Source organism: Aedes albopictus, chromosome 3 (assembly GCF_035046485.1).
Source record: "Aedes albopictus strain Foshan chromosome 3, AalbF5, whole genome shotgun sequence".
Lineage (NCBI taxonomy): Eukaryota > Metazoa > Arthropoda > Insecta > Diptera > Culicidae > Aedes > Aedes albopictus.
In genome coordinates, this window is record NC_085138.1 from 374289833 (window position 1) to 374314217 (window position 24385).

Consider the following 24385-nt stretch of genomic DNA (forward strand, 5'->3'; position numbering starts at 1 on the left):
ACTCGTGTTTATCCCCGCTCTCCTTATTACACCTTCTAACGCAATGTTGAACAGCAAGCACGAAAGACCATCACCTTGCCGTAACCCTCTGCGAGATTCGAAAGGACTCGAGAGTGTACCTGATACTCGTACTACGCACATCAATCGATCCATCGTCGCCTTGATCAATCGTATCAGTTTATCCGGGAATCCGTAATTCGTGCATAATCTGCCATAGCAGTTCTCGATCGATTGTATCATACGCCGATTTGAAATCGATGAACAAGTGATGTGTGGGCACGTTGTATTCGCGGCATTTCTGCAACACCTGGCGGATGGCGAACATCTGGCCCGTTGTAGCGCGTTCACCCATAAATCCTGATATTAACCCACGAACTCTCTTACAATCGGTGATAGACGGCGGCATAAAATTTGAGAGAGTATCTTGTAGGCAGCGCTCAGTAGTGTGATCACGCGGTAGTTCCCGCAATCCAACTTGTCGCCCTTTTTGTAGATGGGACACACGATACCTTCCATCCATTCCTCCGGTAATACACTGCGGCCACTTTCTATAGCCGCACCCACGATTTCGCACTTCTAGCAATTTTTACGATTCAATCGATATGTGGAACGATGTGTATCAACTAGTGTTTGTAAAATATATGATTTACATGAATAAGTATTGTAAACTATTTGTTTGTTAAGCGAAAAACACGTTATTTCCATAATTTGGGCGACCATTTTCTATAGCCGCACTACGGGTTCTTCTTCGGTAATCTGATTTTTTATACGAAATCATTTGATCAAACTGTCTCAAATGACAAAATTAAGCAAATTGGAAATAAAACTAACGAAAAGCAATGAAAAAATCAACCAATTAGTTTTCTTAGTACAAAAAACTAGTTAACTTTCACTATTTTTACTTAAAAGTTCTCTTTAAATCACAAAAAAAAAAATATTTTAAGTTGACAACTATATTGTATTGCTTCCTATCGGCAATATTTATATGAAACATGATTTCTTGGATGATTTCTAAAAGATTTAAGGCTGTAATACCACTTTAACAATCACTTTCCTGGAACTTTAGAATTAAATTTAGCCTAATATTCGCTTTATTTGGATGAATACGCAATATTTATGACATTACATCACTAAAAATTCAACTAAACAGTTGCTAATGATCCTCATGAATACAGATTTAAATAATCCTAATGGATGCAAGAGCTTAATTTTGCGCCAGCACTTCACTACATTTAGCCCAATTTTACAATTAATGATATAAAATCAACCAGAACTACAGGAAGACTACAATCATAACCCCTTTCTTTTCTTTTGCCCCAAAATGAACAGGAACATCTATATTTGAAATCTTTTGATAGAAAAACATCATTTTTACTTAACCAAATATCGTCAAATTGATGGAAAGTTGGATGAAAGCTGTTATTACAAATCGTCTTCATAATTTAAAATATTCATCTTATGTTTAAATGGTAGCGAAGACAATGCTGACCTTCCAAGTTGAGTTAGATGAATTCCCGAAGTATCTTCATTGTATATTGATGTTGTATACGATGTCTTTTCCAAGTTTCATCAGGATTGATACACAAAAACTTATGAATTTTCCATTTAAAAGCTTAAAAAATCGATTTTTTTACGATTTAATTAGATTAATAAGGGTTATACGCAAAAAATTGAAGTATAATACAATGATTGTTTTGAGTCAGCAGCATTTATACTTGAGATTTAATTAGATTTTTTTAGTTTTTTGGGATATCTTTAATAACTTATCCATAAAACACCAGTTTACCAAGTCTGTGCCCTATTTCTCGTATTTAAAGACCTTGTTACTTAAGTATTTCGTTAAACTTCTTTGGTTTGGTCTTGATAAGCTTTATTTGGTCGTTTAAAGCAGTAATAATGAGCATAGTTTATGATAAAGCAGCTGATCTAAGGAAAACCCGAAGTGCGGCTATAGAAAATGGTCGCCCAAATGGTCGAAAAACTGTATTTTTGATATGGAAAATATACACATGAAGAAAGTTATGCTTGCAAACATCATATTTTGCAATAACTATCAGATGCATATTGTTTTCTACATCGATTCTATCTTTGATATTGCTAGACATGTGAAACTGAGGGTGCGGCTATAGAAAGTGGTCGCAGTGTACTTCCTCCTCCCAAATCTTGGTAATGACCAAGTGTAGTGCTCTCACCAGTGCTTCTCTACCGTATTTTAGAGGCTCGATTTTCACGTCACGTGGCGAGCAAGCATCGTATGTTTGCTCTAGCTGCGCGTAGAACGCTTCTTTCTCGTCATCAGGTCTCCCTTCGTGTGGGCAGTGGACGTTGATGATGCTGTAGTTGAAGAAACGGCCCTTAACTCTTAACATGCACACCCTTGCGTTGATCGGCTGCCACCCGATCACACGTTGTCGCATCTTGCCCAACACTATAAATCCTGTTCCCAGCTTTGGTAGCAGGTAGCCGCTCGATGCCCGCTTTTGCACACTTTCTATCCAGTCCAACAAAACTCCTGCAACGCCACGATGTCGAAGTTGCGGGGATATAGTTCATTGTAAATTATCCTGTCACATCCTAGTGACTTGCAATTCCATGTTCCAAGTTTCCAATCGTAGTCCTTATTTCGTCGCGTGGGTCTTTGCCGATTGTATCGAGTCGTATTTTCTCCTATGTTATTTGCAATGGGGATTTTTACGGGTAGCTTATTGGGCCTACGCCAACACTCCTGTCTCGCCGGAGGGCCATCGTGCCAGTTCTGTTTGACGTCCCAACCAACACTGGGACGATCACGCTGATGGGGCTACCACCTTGGATCTAACTGGGTGTGATGCAGCATTTCTTACTCAGCCGCTGGATGCCAGAACAGACGCTGTTTGAGCCGCACCTCCTTGGTAAACAGACGCTCGGGTCGTACCTCCTCAATCTAGCTGAAGTCAGAAGGACAACAGTGCCCAGGCTGCACTACCAGCTAAGCACACAACTCTTAGCTGGCGGTCTTTGTCATCGCTTGACCCGTGAAAGCATGAGGTAGGAACTTGTGAGGACCAGAGCTATGTTGGACGCTCTCCTTTTCGACTCACCGTTTTGCAGCCCAGTAGCTGTGCGCCTACCGCTTGAATCGGCAAACGGAAAAATTACCGAAAGTTGACCCGTCAAAAGTTTCGGGACAAAAATTGAATTATTCAACACTCCTACGTGAACGAACGTGACCGCGATGCTTGCTTATGGTCATTGCGTTTATTGTTTTCTGCGTTGGCGTTGACTTGTATCCATCACCAGAATCCGTCCCCAATACAGTCTTACCCTCCTCCACCAGTAGTAGGAGGTAGATTGTCTGTAAGCGTCCCAAAACCCCGTAAATTGCATGAATGAAACATTTCCATCCGTGTTCGTATGAGAGTGTGTGCGCCTGTTTGTGTGTTAGGCGTAGGAGTTCATATTGATGGCGGTCAGGTGGTACACAGGAAAAGGCACTTCATGCTGGAAGAAAAATACCCAAGCTGAAATGGTTTCGTTGGTTGGCTTCTACTCCAGGCTGATTATCGAGCCTGAGCCTGGGTGAAATTAGCGCACCCACGGGTGTGGGAGGAATACACACGCCCTGGGCTCGTCGTCGTCGGACGTAACGTATAGTGGCAGGCAGTGTGAATTTGTGAATGAAATGGAGAAACATGGTTGGGTGGGCGGTGTTCGGTGAAAATCTAACCACAAAGGAGGGTTTGGTGTTTTCGCCGGAAGACTTTCTGTGTGGGTGGTGCGGGAAAGTCGTGCTGGAAGGTAGTTTTTGATTACGTCATGATAGGCATTGTAGGAAGCGTAAATCAGTCCATAAAACAGAAACTTTTCGTCCTTTTTTGGAATGTATGGGAATCGATTTTTGCGACTGGAATAGATTAACATAATTTGGGGATACGTTCAACAATGCTTATTGTACAGTGACCCCACACCGACGAATCACCTTAATTTTGTACACTATTTATGAATCAACATGTTGATCAAATGGAGTGATCCATAAACTGTGGTCATTTTTGCCGATTCATAAATTGTGGGGTCACTGTATAATGTGACATTTTCAATATTGAATATTCAATTAATTTTTTATTTAATCCATTTGTTTCAGTCCTAATTGAGGTTACAAAATGTAAACAAAATGTTTGGCAAATGTTTTGAAATTAACCAAAGGACCATGTAATCAACTTTTAACATGTTTTGGCTTAAAAATTCATGTCACTTGATTGTATTTAGCAAATTATTAAAAATTTTATTATAAGCTTCAGGAGACATCGTCCAAAAAATAAACTACTTTTGTATAAATGTCAAGACCAGATTTCCAACTTTGCATAGTTGTTTTTACTGCAGAAAGCTCGAAAAAAAAAACACAATACCTATTTGTAGTTTCAATCGTAGCTCTCGAGTAGTGCAAATCTTGACTGTATCAACACGAAGATATTTGCTGTACATATCTACAACTAATTCTTATTGTGTCGTTTCCCGTTTCAGGAGGGTTTTCACACCATAAATTGGCCTTTGTTAAATATTTTTAAAATCGGTGATGTGGAACTTTTACAGTTTAACCAACTATTAAGTGTATATCTAGTTATTAAGTGTAATTATGAAAACCCTAAACGTTACATTACGAAAATAATGATTTTATCCAACTATGTGTTTAGCGATTTCCAAACGCACCTGCAGTATTTGTTGTCGTAGCAGTTTCGCATATGTAACAAGCGCATATGTATTGAGAAGTTATAAAGTAGGTATTCGGTTTTGTTTCAGTAATCATTTTTAACTTAATCACAAGGAAGAATTCTGATTGATAGGCTCCCATAACGAAAGAGTCAATAAATGATACCGATATTGACTATGCATCGGAGCTCTAGACATTACTGGCTCCAACCAATGCACACCGAATAAAAGATTAGGAATAGGTACTAATCCATTTTCCAGCTGCTTCCAGCTAGTGGAGCAGCACATTTGAGTAATCAAAGGAAAACACTTTGGTCCTTATTACATTTTACACCTTGTTGAAAGTGATAGGTCTCGGTTTTAGGTGTAGCCGAGATGGATCTTGAAACAAGGAAACATGGGTTAGTATTCCTAATCTTTTATTTGGTGTACACTGGTTTGAAACAGAAAGGACTAGGGTTCCGATGCATGGTCAATATCGGTATCATTTCTTGACGTTCTCGTTAAGGGATCCGATTTTAACTGAAAAAGGAGCGTGTTAAAAGCGGAACCTATCAATCAGAATCCTTCCTTGCGATTATGTTGAAAATGACTACTGTAACAAAACCGAATACTTTATAACTTCTCAATGGTGATAAAGTAATACGACATGCACTATACAAAGGACACGGGGTATACCACAATAGATCAAAATATTGGTCGCAGTGGTTATGTCCCGAACAGAGAAAAAAAATCCATTTTCCTTGTTTCAAGATCCATCTCGGCTACACCAAAACCGAGACCTATCATTTTAACAAGGTGTGATATGTAATAAGGAAGGACCAAAGTATTTTCCTTTGATTACTAAAATATACTGTTCCACTAGTTTGGAGCAGTTATGTAGGACTATGGTTCGCTTTTGTAGTTCTTTCGCCGAAAAGCAAACCCGAGATGATCTACCTACGCTACGGGCTCCGTAAGTTTTACTTACAGAACAATGATAAAAAAGAGTTCGACACAAAGAAAAATAAATAAATTGGTATTGAAGAAAAAAAAAGTGCCCACTTCAAAAATCAATATGTTTTCGATAAGCTTCCATCAAAAGACCCCTCGATTGTTTATGTTTTGAGAATTTGACATGTTTTGAAGTAAACGGCTTGACCTGGTGCATTTGTTTTCGTGATCGCGTTTGATTAGGTTGAAAAAAAAAATGGAGATCGTAGTGATTTCGAAAGCATTTCCCTTGTGTATCCGAAAATTGGTGATTCGTGATGTGCAAAACGGTGAATCGCATCAGGCTGTCGCTAGGAACTATAGCATTAGCAAGGCAGCGATTGGAATAAAATTTCTGAAACAAAAAACATTCGGATCAGTGGTGGATTTTTCAGGTAGAAGCAGGAAACGCAAATCGAATACAAGAACGGACACCAAAATCATGCACGAAGTAAAGAAAAACCCGAAAATTACTGTCCGTGAGATCCAGGAAACCCTTCAGCTATCAGTTTCTGGTCGAACTGTTCGTCGCCGTCTTGTAGCACAGGGGCTCATTACCAAGGTTGCCCGGAAGCGCCCAATTAATAGCAAGGCAAACAAAGCCAAACGACTCAAGTTTGCTATTGAGCATGCTGATAAGCCCGTTGAGTTCTGGAAAACAGTTCTCTGGACGGACGAATCGAAATTCGAGCTTTTCAATCGAAAGCAGTGGGTTTGTGTGTGTGGTGCAGATCGGGTGTGGAGCTTCAGGATCGCCACATCCAAGGCACGGTGAAGCATGGAGGAGGAAATGTGATGGTCTGGGGATGTTTTTCTTGGAGTGGAGTGGGTAATCTCGTGAAAATCGATAAAATAATGATTACAGATTCCTACATTGACATCCTGTGAGAAAATCTGGAAGTTTCGCTGATCCAGATGGGCCTTGAAGAGATGTTTGTATTTCAGGAGGACAACGACCCGAAGCATACTGCCAAGAAGACCAAGTCTTTCTTCCGGTATTGCCGGATCAAACCGCTGGAATGGCCTCCACAAAGCCCGAACCTCATCCCCTTCGAGAATTTGTGGACGTTTCTAGATGCCAGGGTTGACAAAACTGGTGTTACCAACAAGTCCAACTATTTTTAAGCCCTCAAGCACGTCTGGGAAGAGCTTGATCCACAGCACCTAAGAAACCTGGTGGAGAGCATGCCAAAGCACCTGTGGCTGGTCCTGAAGGCCAAAAGAGGACTCATAAACTATTTAAACGCTTTTCTTTTACTTGAATTTATTTTCCCGGGAGCCAAAATGAAGTGGGAACTTTTTTTTGTCACTGTTTTTTTTTCTATAATACCAATTGATTTTTTTCTTTGAGTTGAACTCTTTTTTAATCATTGTTCTGTAAGTAAAACTTGAAAAAAATATTAAAAAGACTTTCTAGAAAAATACTGCAGTGTGTTTACTTCAATGTCAACCAAATAAATGAGAGAAATTCAAAAAATGATGGGGTGGGCACTTTATTTTGCCTATCAGTGTATTAGCGTGGGACACAAAAAGACATTTTACTCCTGTACACTTTTTGAGTTCCATTTTGGCCCCATATCAACTGTGCAAAATTTTAGCTCGATCGGAGAAACTATATTTTAGCGCCAGCCATTTTAAGTTTTCATACGATTTAGTATGGGGAAAATCACCTTTTCAAAGAAAAATCGCCACAGGTTGCCCCTAACCCCTAAAAATAAATCGAAGAATGATTTCTGTTGGAAATTTTACGAGGAACCAACTCTCCGAAGACCGCAAAGCGATCTAAGACATGTGGAAAAAGTTATTCACTGAAAACCGAATGGCATGCAAATGCGGTTTCACATGTAAGGGATAACAATAATAAAATCTCGTCGCATCGGTTTGCTGTCTTTGGAGGTCTGATTCCTAGTGAAGTTTCCTACCGAAATCATTCATCGACTTATTTTTAGGTATCTATGGGTGACTCCTAGCGATTTTTCTTTGCAGGAGTAAAATTCCCCCATATTAAATCGTATGAAAAATTAAGAATGGCGGGCGCTAAAATATAGTTTTTCCTATCGATCTGAAATTTTGCACAGTTGATATGGGACCAAAGTGGAAATCAAAAAGTATACAGGAGCTTGAGTTTTTTCATTTTTTGTATTTTCTCATACAAACCGTGTACCAGGCTAAGGGGTGATACACAAATTATGCCACGCAAAAATCGAACTTTTTCAACCCCCCTCCCCCCTGTGTCACACTTTTTGTATGGGACCTCAATATTTTTTGTAAGGGTAGTCACGCTCTGCAAAACCCCCCCTCCCCCCTAAAAGCGTGACGTAATTTGAGTACGGCCCCTAATGTGCTATTCTAAGCCAAGGGCAATGTTTCAACTCTGGAGTAATAGCTAAAACTGATTCCGTTATCAATCTGTCTATAATCATTCATAGCCATGAATAAAACTGAACCTTTGGAAGTTGTCTGTGGCAAGAGGATAGTTTTAAGGTTTCAAAGAGTTTCACGACAAAGAGTGGAAATACGCTGTAATCGCTGTGAGGGACAGTTTTAGGGGAGTTTCAAACGCCTCAGCGGTTTAATAAGGGTTTGTGGTGGTTTCACGTTGGAGACTGTTCATAAACCACGTAGATTTCATGAAGATCGAGTGAGGTCTGAGCATGACCAAAGTATACATTTCATAGATTGTTTTCTAAATCAATCACTAGAAACCCCTGAGAGAATCCCTAGAGCATATCCTACATGAATTCCGGGAGAAATATCTTGAAGAATTATGAGAGAAATCCCGGCTGGAAGCTCGACAGAAAGAATTACAGATGGAATCTCGAGAAAAAATCTAGAAAAAAAAACCATGAAGAAAATATCAGCAGAAATACCGGCACACATACACAGATAAAAATAATGAGATTTACACGTCATGTAAACTTCAGTTTAGTCATGTAAACTTAGTGTTATGACGGTTTACATGATATATCATGTAAATTTGTGTTATATGTCATGTAAACACTCAGAGTCATGCTGAATTACATGACATATAATGGAAGTTTACATGATATTTTATGACTTTTACATGATATGTCATGTAAACTTCTGTGATATCCCACGCTCCAATCATGTGCATCATATGTCACAGAATTTTACACTCTTTTTTCGATCTGTGTACCTAAAAGAATTCCCATTGGATTCTATGAATACATCTTGGCATAAATTTTTGAAAGCATACCAGAAGGAATTAGTGAAGTATAAAGCATGAATCCCTGAAAGTATGCCGGCTAGAATTTCTAAAGGAATCCTTTCATTATTTTCTAAACTCTAAAGCAATCCCGACAGAAGTATCTGTATCTGACTGGAAAATGAGCAATCTCTGAAAGAATGATAGAAGGCCTTCCGGAAGAAATTATTAAAGAAATCTCTGAAAAAAATCTGGAAGAATACTTATAAAAAGTATTGCATGAAAAAAAACTCGGCAGAAGTTTATATTCTTCCATATTGATTTTAGAGAGAAATCCCTTAAAAATCACAGCAGCAATCCCGGGATGAATCTTTGAAGAAATTCAAATTCGAACCCCTGAAAGAATGGCGAAAAGAATACCAAAAAATCCATTCAGGATTTTCTACACCCTCTACCATCTTCTGTGCCCTCTATCCTACGCTCTATCCTAAACCTCAACCCTACCATCTGCCCTACCTTCTATCCTATCCTCTACCCTAGCTTCACTGCTAAACTCCACCTTAACCTTTTACCCAACTCTCTATCCTAACCTCTATTCTACCCTCTACCCTACTATCTATCTTATCCTCTACCCTAGCTTTTAACCGTACCCTCTACCTTACCATCTACCCTAACACTTTTCCTTACCTTCTATCCTAACCCTCTGCTTTACCTTTCCCCCTACTCTCCAATCTACCAATCCGATCTATCATTAGCTCAAACTACCATTCTGTGGTCGCCGTATTGGATTATGGTACGCCATTTTGGATTCCAAAATGTCATCAAATATCGATTTTTTGACTTCTACTCATCAAGCCCGATCGATTGAGATGGGCTTGGTGGTCTAGTAGCTACCGCTTCTGATTTGTATGCAGAAAAAAAAAGACACGGACACCGTCTACAGTCAGAAGCTGTACAGACTGAACGAAACTTAACACTACACAACGGACACGCCATACATTACGAGCGCCAGTGGATACGAGGAAGAAACATTTCATGCAAAAAGTTTCATCACTCGGAGCGGGAATCGAACCCTCATCCCTTGGCATGGTGCGGCTGTACGCTTGGTGACGCTAACTGCACGACCACGAGGCTCCAGAAGATCATGGGTTCAATCCCTGGCCCGTCCCTTTCATCCTACTTTGTATCTTTCTATCCATGTTCTATCTCTCTCCTCTTCACATATACAACTCATGTATACTCATATGTTCATTAGAGTGGGTCATCGTTTATATGGAAACATGAAAAATTCAATGGTATCCCATCAGATCAAAGCTTTTTTCATCCCATTTCAGGACCCAAATGAGTGTGCAAAATTTGGGCACGATCGGTTTTGTCACACTTTTTTGCATTTTTCTCATAACAGGGTGTCTACTACCTGGAAAAACCTGGAAAACCTGGAATTATCAGGGAATTTCATTTACCCTGGAAAAAACCTGGAATTATCAGGGAAATCTGGAGTCAATCAGGGAATTTTTGGTGGCAAGAATTTTTTATTGAAACTAGTTTGAACTTGTTCTATACGAATTTCATAAAAAAAATTGTGATGAAATCTAAGGACCTTGCATATCTTGATTTAATCATATTCTTCAGAACTCATGGAGTTGATTTTAATAGATCTTCGAGGGGAGTGGGCGATCGAAGCTGGGCATACATTCCTAACAGTTCCTTAATGGCTTTATTTCGAAATTAAGACGAAACTGGAAGCATTTACTCATTTTTTTTGGTTTTTGATTTTTATAAAATTACGGAGCAATATTTTCAAAATCGGTTTCCGTGCACATGATTTTTTCCCAGGTGGAAAATGTTTTTCGTTTTTGCAGAAACCATTTTTTTTGTGAAATTTTGTTCAAAAATGGTTTCTGCAAAAACGAAAAACATTTTTCATTTGGAAAAAAAAAATCAGGTGATACCTTGATCCATACTCTACGTGTGCACGAAAACCGATTTTGAAAATATTGCTTCGTTATTTTATAAAAAAAAAATCAAAAACCAAAAAAGTGAGGAAATGGATCCAGTTTCGCCTTAAGGTGAAATGCTTTTTTTTTCTTTGATTACTGGATCTTAGATAGTTATCAGACGTAAATTCCAAAAAAAAAACTTGCCGAATCTTCTAAAGCGTTTATTTAGGAAATCCTTTCGGGAAATATGAGTAAGTACATTAAAACGTGCTCTAAGTAGCTAGAAAAATTCTTCGTATAACTAATAATTGAAATCAGAAGCCAGTAATAAATAAATCTGACGAAAATTATAAACAGTACTCCAACATTTCTAAAGGATTAAATGGAGATCCAGAAGTCCCAGAAAAATGTCTGATGGAAATCTTATCATACCTCTTCCAGAATATATAAATAAGCTTTAAACAAACTTTCGAGAAAAAAGAGAGAGTGAGAATTTTAATCGAATTGGTTCTAGCTTCTGGTGACACTCCTTAAGATTGTCTGCATAATTTTTCATAGATTTTTTGGGTACAAACCGCGAGAATTTTTTTTTGAAATTCATCTAGGCAAATTTGTGCAGGATCTTCAAGAAGTATTTCTAGGTAACCCCTGGAAGAGTATCGTGCAAATCCTTGATCGTTCATAATTTAATTTTTCACAAATCCATTGAAAGGAATTGTTTAGTAAAACTTCTGGAAAATTATATGGATGAACCCATGAGAAGCTTCCCAAAATGTTGGATGTTCTAGCCCAAAGCCCGATTTTTTGATAAATATTTTTTATCTGCCCTCCTCAAAATGCAAAATCCAGCCGAAATTTTTTGAAGGGAAGAGACAAAAAGTCAAAATTCAATGTGTATCAGCCTAATAATTTAAAAGTTTTTTCCTGAAATTAAAAAAAAAATTGACAGAATTTAGAACCCTCTAAGTCAGGGGTTTTCAGATCGTGCACCGCGGTGCACTTGGTGCACCGCCAAACTTTGAGAAGTGCACCGCGAATCGTGAAAATTATGTCTTCACTTTATGCACTTTATGTAAAAATGAGTATAAGGGAGGTCAACTGCAAAACTTTTCCATATGTCCACCAGAAAAATGTCCATGATTCTCTTGGGGCAAGACACTGTGCTGGAGAGTACATTTTCCTTAACAGAGTTGCTCAGAATTTCTCCGGATTGCTCCCGTTTTTGCTTGGGTGTTGCCTTTCTTGCAGTTTTAGGGGTGTTTTTCAGCAAATTCCGTCGATCATTGATAAAAAGAGTTACTCAAAATTTCTCAGAGTTACTCTCGTTTGCACAGTGTCTTGCCCCTAGATGATTCTCGTCAGGTATCCACCTATTAACAAAGACTAAGGAAAAAACCAGCAAAAACGAACGACTTCATCAAAAGCTGTCATATGTACATGCATGCTTATTAGCTAATTTCTCTTGGAAGTCTCAGAAGCAATCCAATTAGTATGGCTTTGGAGAGTTATCAATAATTTCGCAAGTTGTTCAACAAGAATCCTTCTGATTATTTTTTTAAATTTTCAGTAGAATCTTCCCGGAAGCAATCTACCAAAATCAACAAAAAAAAACTTACTAGATGTCATTTAGGAGAAAACGCAGGTAAGGTTCACGCTAAGAATCCACCCAAAATTTACCTATGCTTTTGCAACATTTTTACTTCATCGATTTTCTCTTCGGATTACTTCGGAAAATAAGTTCACAAAACAACCGAAAATGATTTGCCGGCCAAGTTACTAAGCAAAAGGAAATCGATGAAAAGAAATCGGTCATTGCAGATACGCCCATATGATACTAAGCGCGAGAATTGCATTCTTCGACAACGATGAGCAGGTGCACCGCGATGAATTTCTTTCCTAAAAAGTGCACCACGTGCCAAAAGGTCTGAAAACCCCTGCTCTAAGTGAATTCTTAGAAGAAATTTCTGTATAGACAAATCATTTTTGGAATTAGACCTTATAGGGATTTTTTTCTAGAATGTTGACAGTAAAAAATTTAAAATGTTGCAGAAAGTTCATTATTTCGTTTTAAAATTTTCTGAGGAGAATTGATTACACAACATGTTTCTGCAACACATTTTCATCTTATGCCATGTGTTTTTGACATGCAGCTTTGTAGAAAAATGTCCTGCAAAATGGAATTTCAAACTATTTTGTTTTCGATGCGTTTTCGGTCGATTTTCACAATTATTTTTCGTACGAACACGCCGGAGCACTGCACTATTCGTGACATACAAACACCATTTCATTTTTATTTATACAGATGTTTGTCGAAATTTATTGAAGACTCAACAACATCCTAATGAATTTAAAAAATATCTTAGAAATTTCCTATTAATTGACACATAATATTAATAGACTTTTGCAGTAAATTTTATTTGGAATCCTACTATTACTTATCTCTCAAATCCACCGAAAATTGTTGGAGCTGATCCATTTCTATCAGAAGTTCAACCAAAAATAAATTTACTAATGTCGCCACAAATTTCGTTTAACAAAATGCAGCAAATTCTTCTCTGCCGTTTGTATAGCAAATTCGATGGTTCGTTCAATTTATTTTTATAAGTTATTATTTCTGAACCTGGAATTATTTTCTCAGACCTGGAAAAAACCTGGAAAAATCAGGGAATTTTATTTTTGTAAATGAGTAGACACCCTGTCATAACAAGCTCGAATTTTTCTAAAACCGTGTAACCGATAAAGTGAAAACATAGCCTAGGGTGTCCTGAAAAACTTTGTCGAAGACAGCGAAGTGATCTGATGCGTCTGGAAAAAGTTATAGCGTCGACATTGCTTGGCGAAACAGCATGATTTTGTTGCTATTGTTATTCCTTTACATGTTAAAACATAAACACATGCATGCGGCTCGTTGTTTATAACTTTTTTCACAAGCATCGGATCGATTTGCGGTCTTCAACAAAGTTTTTCAGAACATCCTAGGCTATCATTTTACTGTATCGGTTAGAAAGTTTCAGACAAACTTTTTCAACTTATGACTAAAATGCAAAAAAGTATGTTTTCCCATACAAATTTCATTTGCAATGCGCAAAGTGTAGACGCAACCGATCGTGTTCAAATTTTGCACAGATACTCAGGACCCGAAACGGAACCAAAAAAGCTTTGATCTGAGAAAACGGTTCCGATGACCCACACTAATATTCATAGCCATCGCTAGAACCAGAAACGAACTGCAAAAATTCGTTTCCCTTCCTTCCAACTTCCACAGTACAGTGTATATAACGCCTACAAGCTATGCAACCGAAGCGAACTTTGCCGCATATCATTCATAGTAATCACTACAAAATCTATCACCTTACGAATATCCCCAATCCATGGATCGCATCACCGACCTAACGGTGACTCCCAGATCTCTCATCCTTTCTGTCTAACAAATACCCCAGTCCGTGCTGGTTGTGGGGATGCAGAGGTGCTCTCGGTCTTTGATAGCAATAACCAGCACACTTTAACATTCCTTTCCCATCCCAACTGACTATAAGGACGTGGCCGGCACCGTTATTGATCAAAAATGTATGAGCTGCTTAAATTGCACTTTGAGAATAAGTGGAGTGTCCCAGCCCTTATTCATTTGGATCTCAGTGCAATTGGTACCAGCTCAGATGAATCACGGAGGAGCAACCATTGATATGTATAGTCAGATTTGATCGTTATCGTTGATCTATTCATCAAGCCCGATCGATAGATACCCGTATTGCATGGTATCATAGTTCAAACTACCGTTCCGTGGCCTCCATCTTGGATTATAGTCCTCCAAGATTATGATCTGTCATCATCTTATTTTTCTTCTTCTTATTGTTCTTATTCTTCGTCTTCTTCTTCTTCTTCTTCTTTATGTCTGGACGTTCGCATTGGAACTTGGCCTGTCTATCTTAAACTTAGTGTTCTTAGAGCATTTCCACAGTTATTAATTGAAGGGCTTTCTTTACCTGCCATTGCATGAATCTGTACATTGTGTGGCAAGGACAATGATACACTATGCCCAGGAAGTCGAGACAATTTTCCCGACCGGAACGGGTATCGACCCTGCCGTCTCCGGATTGGCCATTCATAGCCTTAACCACTTGGCTAACTGAGATAACTTCCGGTTCCCTATTCTAATCTACTATGTGGCCAATAGCAAATCCGCATCAATCTTAGCGGCACAATTCTGGTCATTACGCATCAACTCTTTGGCAATTCTCTGAATTACCTGTCAATAGCGTTCATAGATAAGAGATCCCTAGCGAGGCGAGCGATCGTTGTGTGTATGTACAGCTGTGTTCATAAAAATAGCAGTGAAAGCCGTTTTCCATACAAAATGACCAACTTTGGCATGCTGTAACTTTGTTCTCCTATGAGTGATTGAGCTGAAAATTTGACAGCGAACTACACATATGGCGAATATTGTAATAGCAAAATTTGAGAATTTTCAAAGCACGTTGAAAAAAGTTAAACACTATGTGAAATTGATCAAAATAACAGCAGTGTTTGTTTTGATATTTTTTACCTAGCAAACCTTTTTTTAAATTTTTAAATTTAAACATTATCTTGTAACCCAGGCGGAAACTGTTTGAATAGCGTACGAAAATATTTCTTGCTTCTTCAAGGTAAAACTACATTACAATTTATTTACACTGCTATTATTTTGAATGATTTCACATAGTGTTTAACTTTTTTCCATGTGCTTTGAAAATTCTCAGATTTTGTTATTACAATATTTACCATATTTGTAGTTCGCTGTCAAATTTTCAGCTCAATCACTCATAGGAGAACAAAGTTACAGCATGCCAAAGTTGGTCATTTTGTATGGAAATCGGCTTTCACTGCTATTTTTATGAACACAGCTGTATATACTATGAAGTAAATATTTGCTTCAACATTGCGTTATCAGTGACAGTTTGATCTTGTGAACAACATCTCAGAAGGCAGTAGAGCTGATCATTTGAAGATATCCATCTCAGAACTACTTTTCTACAAATAGGAAGCAAGGAGCTAATGCAGTAACTGCATTAGATCAACAGGTATCTTTTATTGTGTAAGTGGTGATGTTCTTCTATGTTTTGGATAGAATGGCGTCAATGTGGGAAGAGGAATGTACTGATGATGCAGTTGCTTGCCCACGGCAGACCATATGAGACTGCATTTGTGTAACTTCATCCTGGTTTCGGACTGTTGAGAAATGGATGCGTTGCAGAAGTTCACGTTGGTGAGTGAATTGCCAATTGGCTTTGGATTGTTACTGTGAAGATGATGCGTCGTATAAACGAATGAATGTAGAGCAGAGGGGAAAAAGTTTCCATAGAACACTGAACTATTCAGGATGTATTTTTTGTGAAATATTTCGCATTTATAAATAAAATTATATCCATTCGTGAATACATATGCTAACAAATGTAATCGTTCTCCAACAATAACGACTGGTCACCATTCTTGGCCGCCGTCGGTACCATTACAGCGATAATCGATGGAGAAAAACTGCTTTCTCCGTTCTCGCATTCGAAATGCAGGCATGAATCGAAAAGTGTCTCACAAAAAAAATGTCGCATGCGCACTGGCAACATTCACTAAAAGCTGCTACATACCTATACCAACCAATAATCCTTCGGCGATAAATGCGAAGACCAAATGTACGACAATAAAGAACGGGTTTATGCTTTTCGTCTGATGTGAAAGCGTTTTGCCGTTTCATCAACTACCACTGGTCCTCTGTACCCTTGGGAAACAACATTGCTCATTTAGAACCTACGTTTCTCACTGTACGCAATAAAGCGAAATTAATGGTACATGTACATCATACAGTCAGCTTAGACAGTGGAACGTGGGAGCCACGAAAGTTACTACGCACAATTTCACAAATCTCAGTGTATCGTATATCCCAGGGGGTAAGCGTTCCCGACGAGATCCACCCAGATATGAGCTTTTAAAATGTGTATACTTTTGTCCTTGGCGATGATGCCCACGACGACGACGCCGACGATTGTAAGGATTATGGTGGCTTCGGTTCATTCTGTCTGTTCTGTACAGTTCCGACGCAAGGTCGGCAACAGTAACCCCCGATCCGTGGTGGATGGATGACTGCGTAGAAAATGGAAATTGAATGACATAAAAATGGAATCGCTGGCTGGGAGGAAAGGGGTCTCGATGGATCCGATATAAGATAACAGCTTTGGGAAAATCTTTTGGATGACAATCGAGAGAATCTGCGAATGAGTTGATATCTTGATTAACGGAACAGATTTGAGTTGCCGAAATGCTGATGATCCGCACTGATGAATTCTATTCTTGCGAGGATTTGTACGAATTACAATAAATATGTATTACATAAATCCGTTGTTCGTATCAACACAGCCTTAGCCATGGATCATGAGTATCTGACTTGCGGCAGAATCTTTTCCATTGATGCTGCATTGAAGACGACGAAAGAAACCAACAGTAGCAGCCAGTATCCACATTATCTTCGAAAATGTGCCGCTTCACGTTAGACATGCAGACGCCTTTCAGAGAGAGGAACGTCGTTTGGCGCTTTATGTTATACCGCATAGCACCACAACCGCCGCGCCGGAGGACAACAAATTTGTTGGCTCGAGGATAGCCATTTTCATGTCGCCTTTTTCAATTATTTTCTATTCTCACCGAAATATCGATTTCCCTTCTAGGCTACAGTTGCACAGTTTTGGTTGCTTATATTTTCAATTCCTAAAGGTGACATAGTATTATGTTGAAAAATGACTGTTTCTGTACTTGTATTAAAAATTGAAAATTTCAAATAAAACTTTGAACTGAAGTTCGCATTTTTGAAAGAATTGTAAATATGAGTGTGAACCTTCAATTTTAATGATTTCTAATTCGAAATCATCTCACTAATTCCGTAATTCCTTGAGAATTTTTCTGAGGAATTTCTGAAGAAATCCCTGAAGGAATTCTTGGACGAACTCTTAGAGTATCCCAGGAGTATTTTCTTGAGGATTTTGTAAAGTTTTCCTGATGGATCCTGGAGGTATTCATTGAGGAATTTCTGGGGGAATACTTGTAAAAATGTTTTTTAAAATTCCTGGGAGAATTCCTGGAAGAATTCTTGGAGGCGTTCTTGAAGAAGTTCCTGAAGGCTTTCCTGAAGGAATTTCTGGATAAACGCCTGAAAGTAATCTCAAATAAATATCTGGAGAATTTTTTGCAAGAATTTCTGGAGGATTTCCTGCAGGTTTCTCAAGAAATTTTTTGAGGAGTTTCTGAAGAAATTCTTAAAGAGATTCTTGCAGAAAATCCAAGAGGAATTTCTGGAGGAATACTTGGAGAATTTCTTGGCCAAAGTCTTGGAGGAATTTATGGAGAAATTCTTGAAGGAATATCTAGAGGAATTCTTGGCAGAACTTCTAGAGGTATATTTGGAGAAATACCTGGAGACATTCCTGGAGGGATTCTCGCGGGAATTTCTGGCAGAATACTTGGAGGAATTCCTGGAAAAAATTTCGAGGATTTTCTTGAAATAATCCTTTGTGAATTGTTTTTGGAATAATTGGCAGAAATTCTTGAAGGAATACCTGGAAGGATTCTTTGAGGAATTCTTGGCGAAAGTCTTGGAGGAGTCCTTAAGGACTTTTTTGGAGGAACTACACCGCTAAAGTAAATAGATGCTAGAGTAGAATCTAAAGACCTTGAAGGTTCTGAATCCAGATTAGTTTGGGATATTCTAGCTCATGAATGTACCAAAGACATTATAGTTGTGCACTAAGGCTTCATCAGCAGTATAGACTACATTCCACGATTTTTTTACGATTAAAGCATGGTACAGTATGCAGATATTGTAACCCATTTTTTAAGTGTATTGGAGGCCATTTGTATTTCAGGGAATGTTCACCCACCATAATATGGAGTCTTCATGATTCCTGGAGGAATACCTGAAGAAATGCCTGAAAGTAATCTCTGGTGAATCCCTCGAGTAATTTTTGGAAGAATTCCTGGACGATTTTCTGCAGGTTTCTGGAGAAATTCTTTGAGGAATTTCTGGAGAAATTCCTTGGGAGCTTCTAGGAAAAAATCATAGAGGAATTCCTGGAGAAATTCCTGGAGTTACTATTGGAGAATTTACCGGAAAAATGCATGAAGAATTTCTTGGCAGAAGTCTATAAGGAATTCCTGGAGAAATTCTTGGAAAAATTCCTAGAGAGATTCTTTGAGGAATTCTTGGCAGAATTTTTAGAGTAATACCCGGAGAGATTCTTGAAGAAATTCCTGATGGAATTCTTGAAGGAATTCTTGGGCAAATTCCTGGAGGGATACCTGTAGGAATTTCTGTTAGAACTCTTGGAAATATTCTTTGAGAAATTCGTGGTGAAAGTCTTGGAGGAATTTCTGAAAGATTTTTTTGGTGGAACTACACCGATAAAGTAAAGAGATACAAGAGTAGAGCTCGTGGAGTTTGAAAGTCTTAAATCCAGAACAGTTTGGATGACCTAGATCACCAAGTGAATGTTGCTAAATTATCAGAAATGCACTCCGAGCCTCTAAGAGTAGCGTAGATTATATTCCGCGAGCATTCGCTACAATAAAAATATCCTAAGATTTGCAGATATTGCGACCCATACTTCAAAATACATTGGGTCCATTTGTAAGCCAGTGGACACCCAAATAGCAACACCCAGAGATACTCGTAATATTATGAGGTGCAATAGACACAATCGTAATAGAATTATGCCGATAGAGTGAACAGAAACAAGAGTAGAGCCTGTAGACCTTGAAGGTCCTCATTCCCGAACAGTTTAGAAAGCCTGGAATATCTATGAATGTACCAAAAGCATTAAAGTTGTGCACTGAAGCTCCATCACCAGTAGGGTCTGGGACCATTGGTGCAGGGGGGCTATTTTGGGCACTTGCTGCTATAAATCTGTCAACTTTTAACCGATGGACTTGATTTTTGGGACGCGATTAGATACGTGTAGTATCTAGCCATGATGCCCAAAATAGGTCCCCCAGACCCTATACACTACATTTCACGAATATGTTTTACAATTTCAGTATGATACAGTATGTAGGTATCGTAACCCAAACTTCAAAGTGTTTTGGAGGCCATTTGTATTTCACGGAATGTCCAATGGACATCAGCGTGACACAATTTCTTGAACAGAGCGAACACAAATGATGGCAGGTGTTGTAGATCTTAATAAAATGAATTCCAGAGTAGTTTGGATGATCTAGATCACTCAATTCATGTATTGAATTTTCTAAGGGAAATCATGTAGAATATATAAAAAATACAAAAAAGCCACGTATTTTCGGGATACCAGGGAAAGGGGGTGAGTGCAAAGGGAGGGGTACCATGCATTCCTCTTGACTATAAAAAAGATTCCATGGTAAAATGTTTCAAAACAAAGAAGCTACATATTGCATTTCTTAAGGGGGGTTAAGGGGGGTCAGTGGCGTTTCCAAACGTTTCAGGTTCCTGAGGGCTTGGAGAGGCTTGATAGGCTCTCAGGTGAGTTTCACATAGGTTTCAGAAGCGTTTCAAGGCATTTTAGGAAGTTTTAGTTAGGTTTTAGGGGGTTTTAGAGGCTGTCAGGTGACTTTCATGGCGGGGGGCTTCAGAGGCGTTTCAACGCTTTTCAAGGCTTATCAGTGCGTTTCAGAAGGCTTCATGGGTGTTTTAGGGAGCTTCAGAGGCTCTCAGGTGAGTTTCATGGATGACTTCAGAGGCGTTTAAAAGCGTTTTAAGGCTTTTCAGAAGGTTTCATTGGTGTTTTAGGGAGCTTCTGAGGCTCTCCGGTGAATTTCACGAAGATTTCATAAGGGTTCATGAGGCGTTTCAAAGCGTTTCAAGGCAATTCAATGTATTTCAGGGCGGTCCATGAGGTTTCCTCCCTGGGCTTCTGAGACTCAGAGGTGAATTTCACGGAGGTCTCATGACGATTTTAGAGGCGTTTTAAAGCGTTTCAAAGCGTTTCATGGCGTTTCAATGCGTTTCAGGGTGTTTCAGAAGGTGGTTTTAGGGGGCTTCAGAGGCTCTCAGGTGAATTTTACGTAGGTTCTATGGGGGTTTAAAGGCGTTTCAAAACGTTGCAAAGCGTTTTAAGGCATTCCAGGGCGTTTCAGGAAGTTTCACGGGGAGTCTAACGGGGCTTCAGAGGTTTGTGAATTTTACGAAGGTTACATAGGGGTTTCTGAGGCGTTTCAAAGCAATTCAATGCGTTGCAGGGCATTTCAGGAGGTTCCAGGAAGGCTTAGGGGGCTTCAGAGGTTCTAAGGTGAATTTCACGGAGGTTTCTTTGGGATTTAAGGAGGCGTTTCAAATTGTTTCAATGCGTTTCGGAGCATTTCAAGAGGTTTCAGGAGGGGCTTCAACTCGATCGAATTTTCTTTAGTGTCAAACTAATGTTGTTTCTTGAGTTCTTTCCTTGTCAAATATTTCACCCTGTGTACTACTGGCCTTAGATACTCTCAAGATTTTAACCCTAAATACGCCATAAACGACCCTTAACTCTTAACTCTGCTTTTTTCTCGTAAATCAACTCCATCCCTATTTTTTAGTACTCCAACTGCTCTGACTCTGAAAATGATTAAATTACATTCTAGGTGAGTTACCTTAATGGAGGAAACTAAATGGACCTACGCACTATATTTGTGTGCACTAATACTAAAGAAATTGACCCTCATTTGGGCTATTGAGCTGCTATTGAGATGTGCATAGCATGAGCGTGGTAGTACCCCTATAGTGACCGCTGTAAAGGCGTGGATATTCAGCATGATCATGCTGAGGGTGACGGGTTCGATTCCCGCTCGGTCCAGGAACTTTTCGTAAAGGAAATATCCTCGACTTCCTTGTTGCGACATAGAGTATCTTCGTGACTGCTACACGATATACAAATGCAAAATAGGTCATTGGCATAGAAAGCTTTCAGTTAAAAACTGTGGAATTATAGTTCAATTGATTGAATGTTCTAGCTTCTCAAAGTTGCAATTTTGTATGAAAATCGGCGTTTTCCCGATCAATCATCAAAACCTCGAGCAAGGCATCAAAGCCTCTAGTTGATCTTGTAGATCATTTGATCTGAATCCTAGGGAAATGTTGAACGTCTGAATGAGCGAAAGAAGTTCCAATCCGAAGTGCTTCTTTTTCTCACTCACATAATAAAGGCACGATACTACCTACCTTGCGTCTCCATCACCAAAGTTCAACGGCTGGTGGTTGCAGAGCCAAGACAAAGTTAGAGACGCTTTTTTCTCAATGTGCATAGCCAGCCACATGCATCTACTCTAGCACAGCTTTCTCATTTTCCATCACGACACGAGAGAACATCAACCCACCGCACACATACCAACAACGTGTTCGTTCATTGAAAGCTCACGACAACCACAGGCGCTTGTAGTCGTCCTCGTCTCCGATATGGTCGGTGTCCGTCCACTAGAGTTCCCTAAACCTGAACCAAGCATCCGTAAAGGTATCAACATTTTTGCCAGTGGAAGTTGACCGTGATCTCTTTTCGTTACTGTGTGGACAATATTTTCTCTCTGATGGAAGAGAATCTTTCGCTGAAAAACTGAGAGCAAACGCGACAGATAGCCTCGTGAAAGCGTGCACCCCGCCGCCAGTGGATTCTGTATCATCTCGAGGCCAGGTCGGATTCAGTCGAATTTTGGAGAGGAAACCGAACGGAGTTCGAAAAGCGTGAACGGGAAGCCCAAACTAGAATCTAGCAGCCCTCAACCCCCTCGCGAGAAGAAAATTAGTATAACGCGTATCTTGTGCTCTGCCCTAGCCTTACCAGAAAGGATTCCAATCAATTTCGATCGTCTGCCAGCTGGGTTTCGGAAGCATTTTCTTGCAAATCGCGTCGCGAATTGAATTGCCGTGGAAAATTTCGTCACCTGTGCACCGTCCGCCTTTGGAAAGTGTGTGAATTCTGTAAAGTGTAAGTACCTATTTCTTTTTCGTAGGTACAAAGGAACCCCACCCCACGTGGTCGTGCGTGCTTTTTCGTGGATTTTCTTTTCTATCCGACCCAGTCGGTGGATGCAAGTAGGTAGCTTTTCCACACCGAACAGCGAGAAAGTAGGTGTCTCGCGCAATGTTCGTCCGAACGAGGAAAATTGATTTTTCCAACAGGAGCATATGAGCTGGGGCATGGTTGGATGAACAAAGGCATGGAACGTTCGAAATGTGAATGGATTAAGTGAGATGTAGTCCAATTGGTGATATATTTTGTTATAAAGGATAAAGCAAAATGTGTGGTGAAATTGTTGAAATTTCACATTGACGTTGAATTTTACTGCAGTTTAAATTTTCCGTTGACCTAGATTGTTAGGTCTCTCTCAATGTAAAACATGATTTGAAGTTTGTATTTTCTTTTTCGCTGCAAACTGGTCAATTGGAAAAGGAAACTCTTAGTTAGTAACTGGGGAAGTGCTCGTTTAACATTATGCTAAGAATCAGGATTTTTCCAGTTGGGACGCCAGGCCAAGGAAAAGAAGAAGAATGATATAGTACAGAAGAAAGAAGCTCATCTCATGTTTTGGTATGCCGTATACGAACCAGTTCCCTAATTGATTTGTGAGCATTATTATATTAAACAACTTTTCTGAAGACGCAGGGGGTGCGAGACCTCTCAAAAACAAGAAAATTCGGATAAATCGAAGCAGTTAATACCAATTTGGCCTATTTATGTGCACTGTAGTGCATTAGGCTGAAAAAGTTGCAATGTGTTTAATTTTAAAAAGGTTCGCATTCTAACTACATCACAAGTTGGCACCCATGTCCCTAATATTTTGTAAACGTTGAAAATATTGTCCATTCATCAGTATCTCAGCTCCAAGGCAAGATATTTATAATGGAGTCTCGTGGCCGTGCGGTTAGCATCACCAAGCGTATAGCCGTACTATGCCCAAGGGGTGGGGGTTCGATTCCCGCTCCGAGCGATGAAACTTTTCGCAAGAAATGTTTCTTCCTTGTATCCACTGGTGCTCGTTATGTATGTCGTGTCCGTTGTCTAGTGTTAAGTTTCATTCAGTCTGTACAGACTCAGGCTGAAGACGGTGTCCGTGTCTTTTTTATCTTTTTCACAGAAATTGTACATATGAATAGCGCTAACAGATAAAACATTCTGGCAAATTTTGATGAAACAGTAATTTTATCAGCACAAACAAGTTTTGTGGTCAATACAAAGTCGAAAAAAATACTATTACAAATTATTTTTTTTGAGAATTTTCATGAAAAAATATCACTTTCAAAAATGGCTCTGGCGGAATCTTTAAAAGGTTTTTTTTTCAGAAAATCGAAATGATCTGCAAAAATGCTCAACATATCTTTCATTTTAGGATTGCGCACCTTGAATTCACGAGCGTTGAAATTTTTTTGGACAGCCTTCTGCTGAGGTCCCTACCCGAGTAGGTGGAAAAATCTGATGAATAGCATATTCAGTTATTATTGATTGAAATACTGATGAGCAAAAACTGATATTGGTTTGATTGATATAAGAGGTAAAAGAACAGAAATAATAGCAAAATCTAATATGGTGAACTACTCAATAATAGCTCGTCAAGATATTATAAGATCAAAACAATAGCAGACAAGATGTGTATTTTTTTTTTTAGAAAA

The 24385-nt window shown here is 39.1% G+C and overlaps 1 protein-coding gene across 9 annotated transcripts in view; it reads left to right on the top strand.

Annotated features, from left to right (window-relative positions):
• Nucleotides 1–24385, top strand: part of LOC109409854 (endophilin-A) — a 188848-nt gene that overhangs the window by 54460 nt on the left and 110003 nt on the right. The window contains exon 1 of one of the 9 annotated variants that reach the window (XM_062855699.1): nucleotides 22309–22703. The exons of 1 other annotated variant lie outside the window; for it this stretch is intronic. The gene's annotated coding sequence lies outside the window, so the exon portion shown is untranslated. Of the gene's footprint in view, nucleotides 1–22308; nucleotides 22704–24385 lie in introns of those variants that run through there. 7 more of the 9 variants (XM_062855697.1, XM_062855696.1, XM_029875062.2 and 4 more) reach the window with 7 other exon arrangements.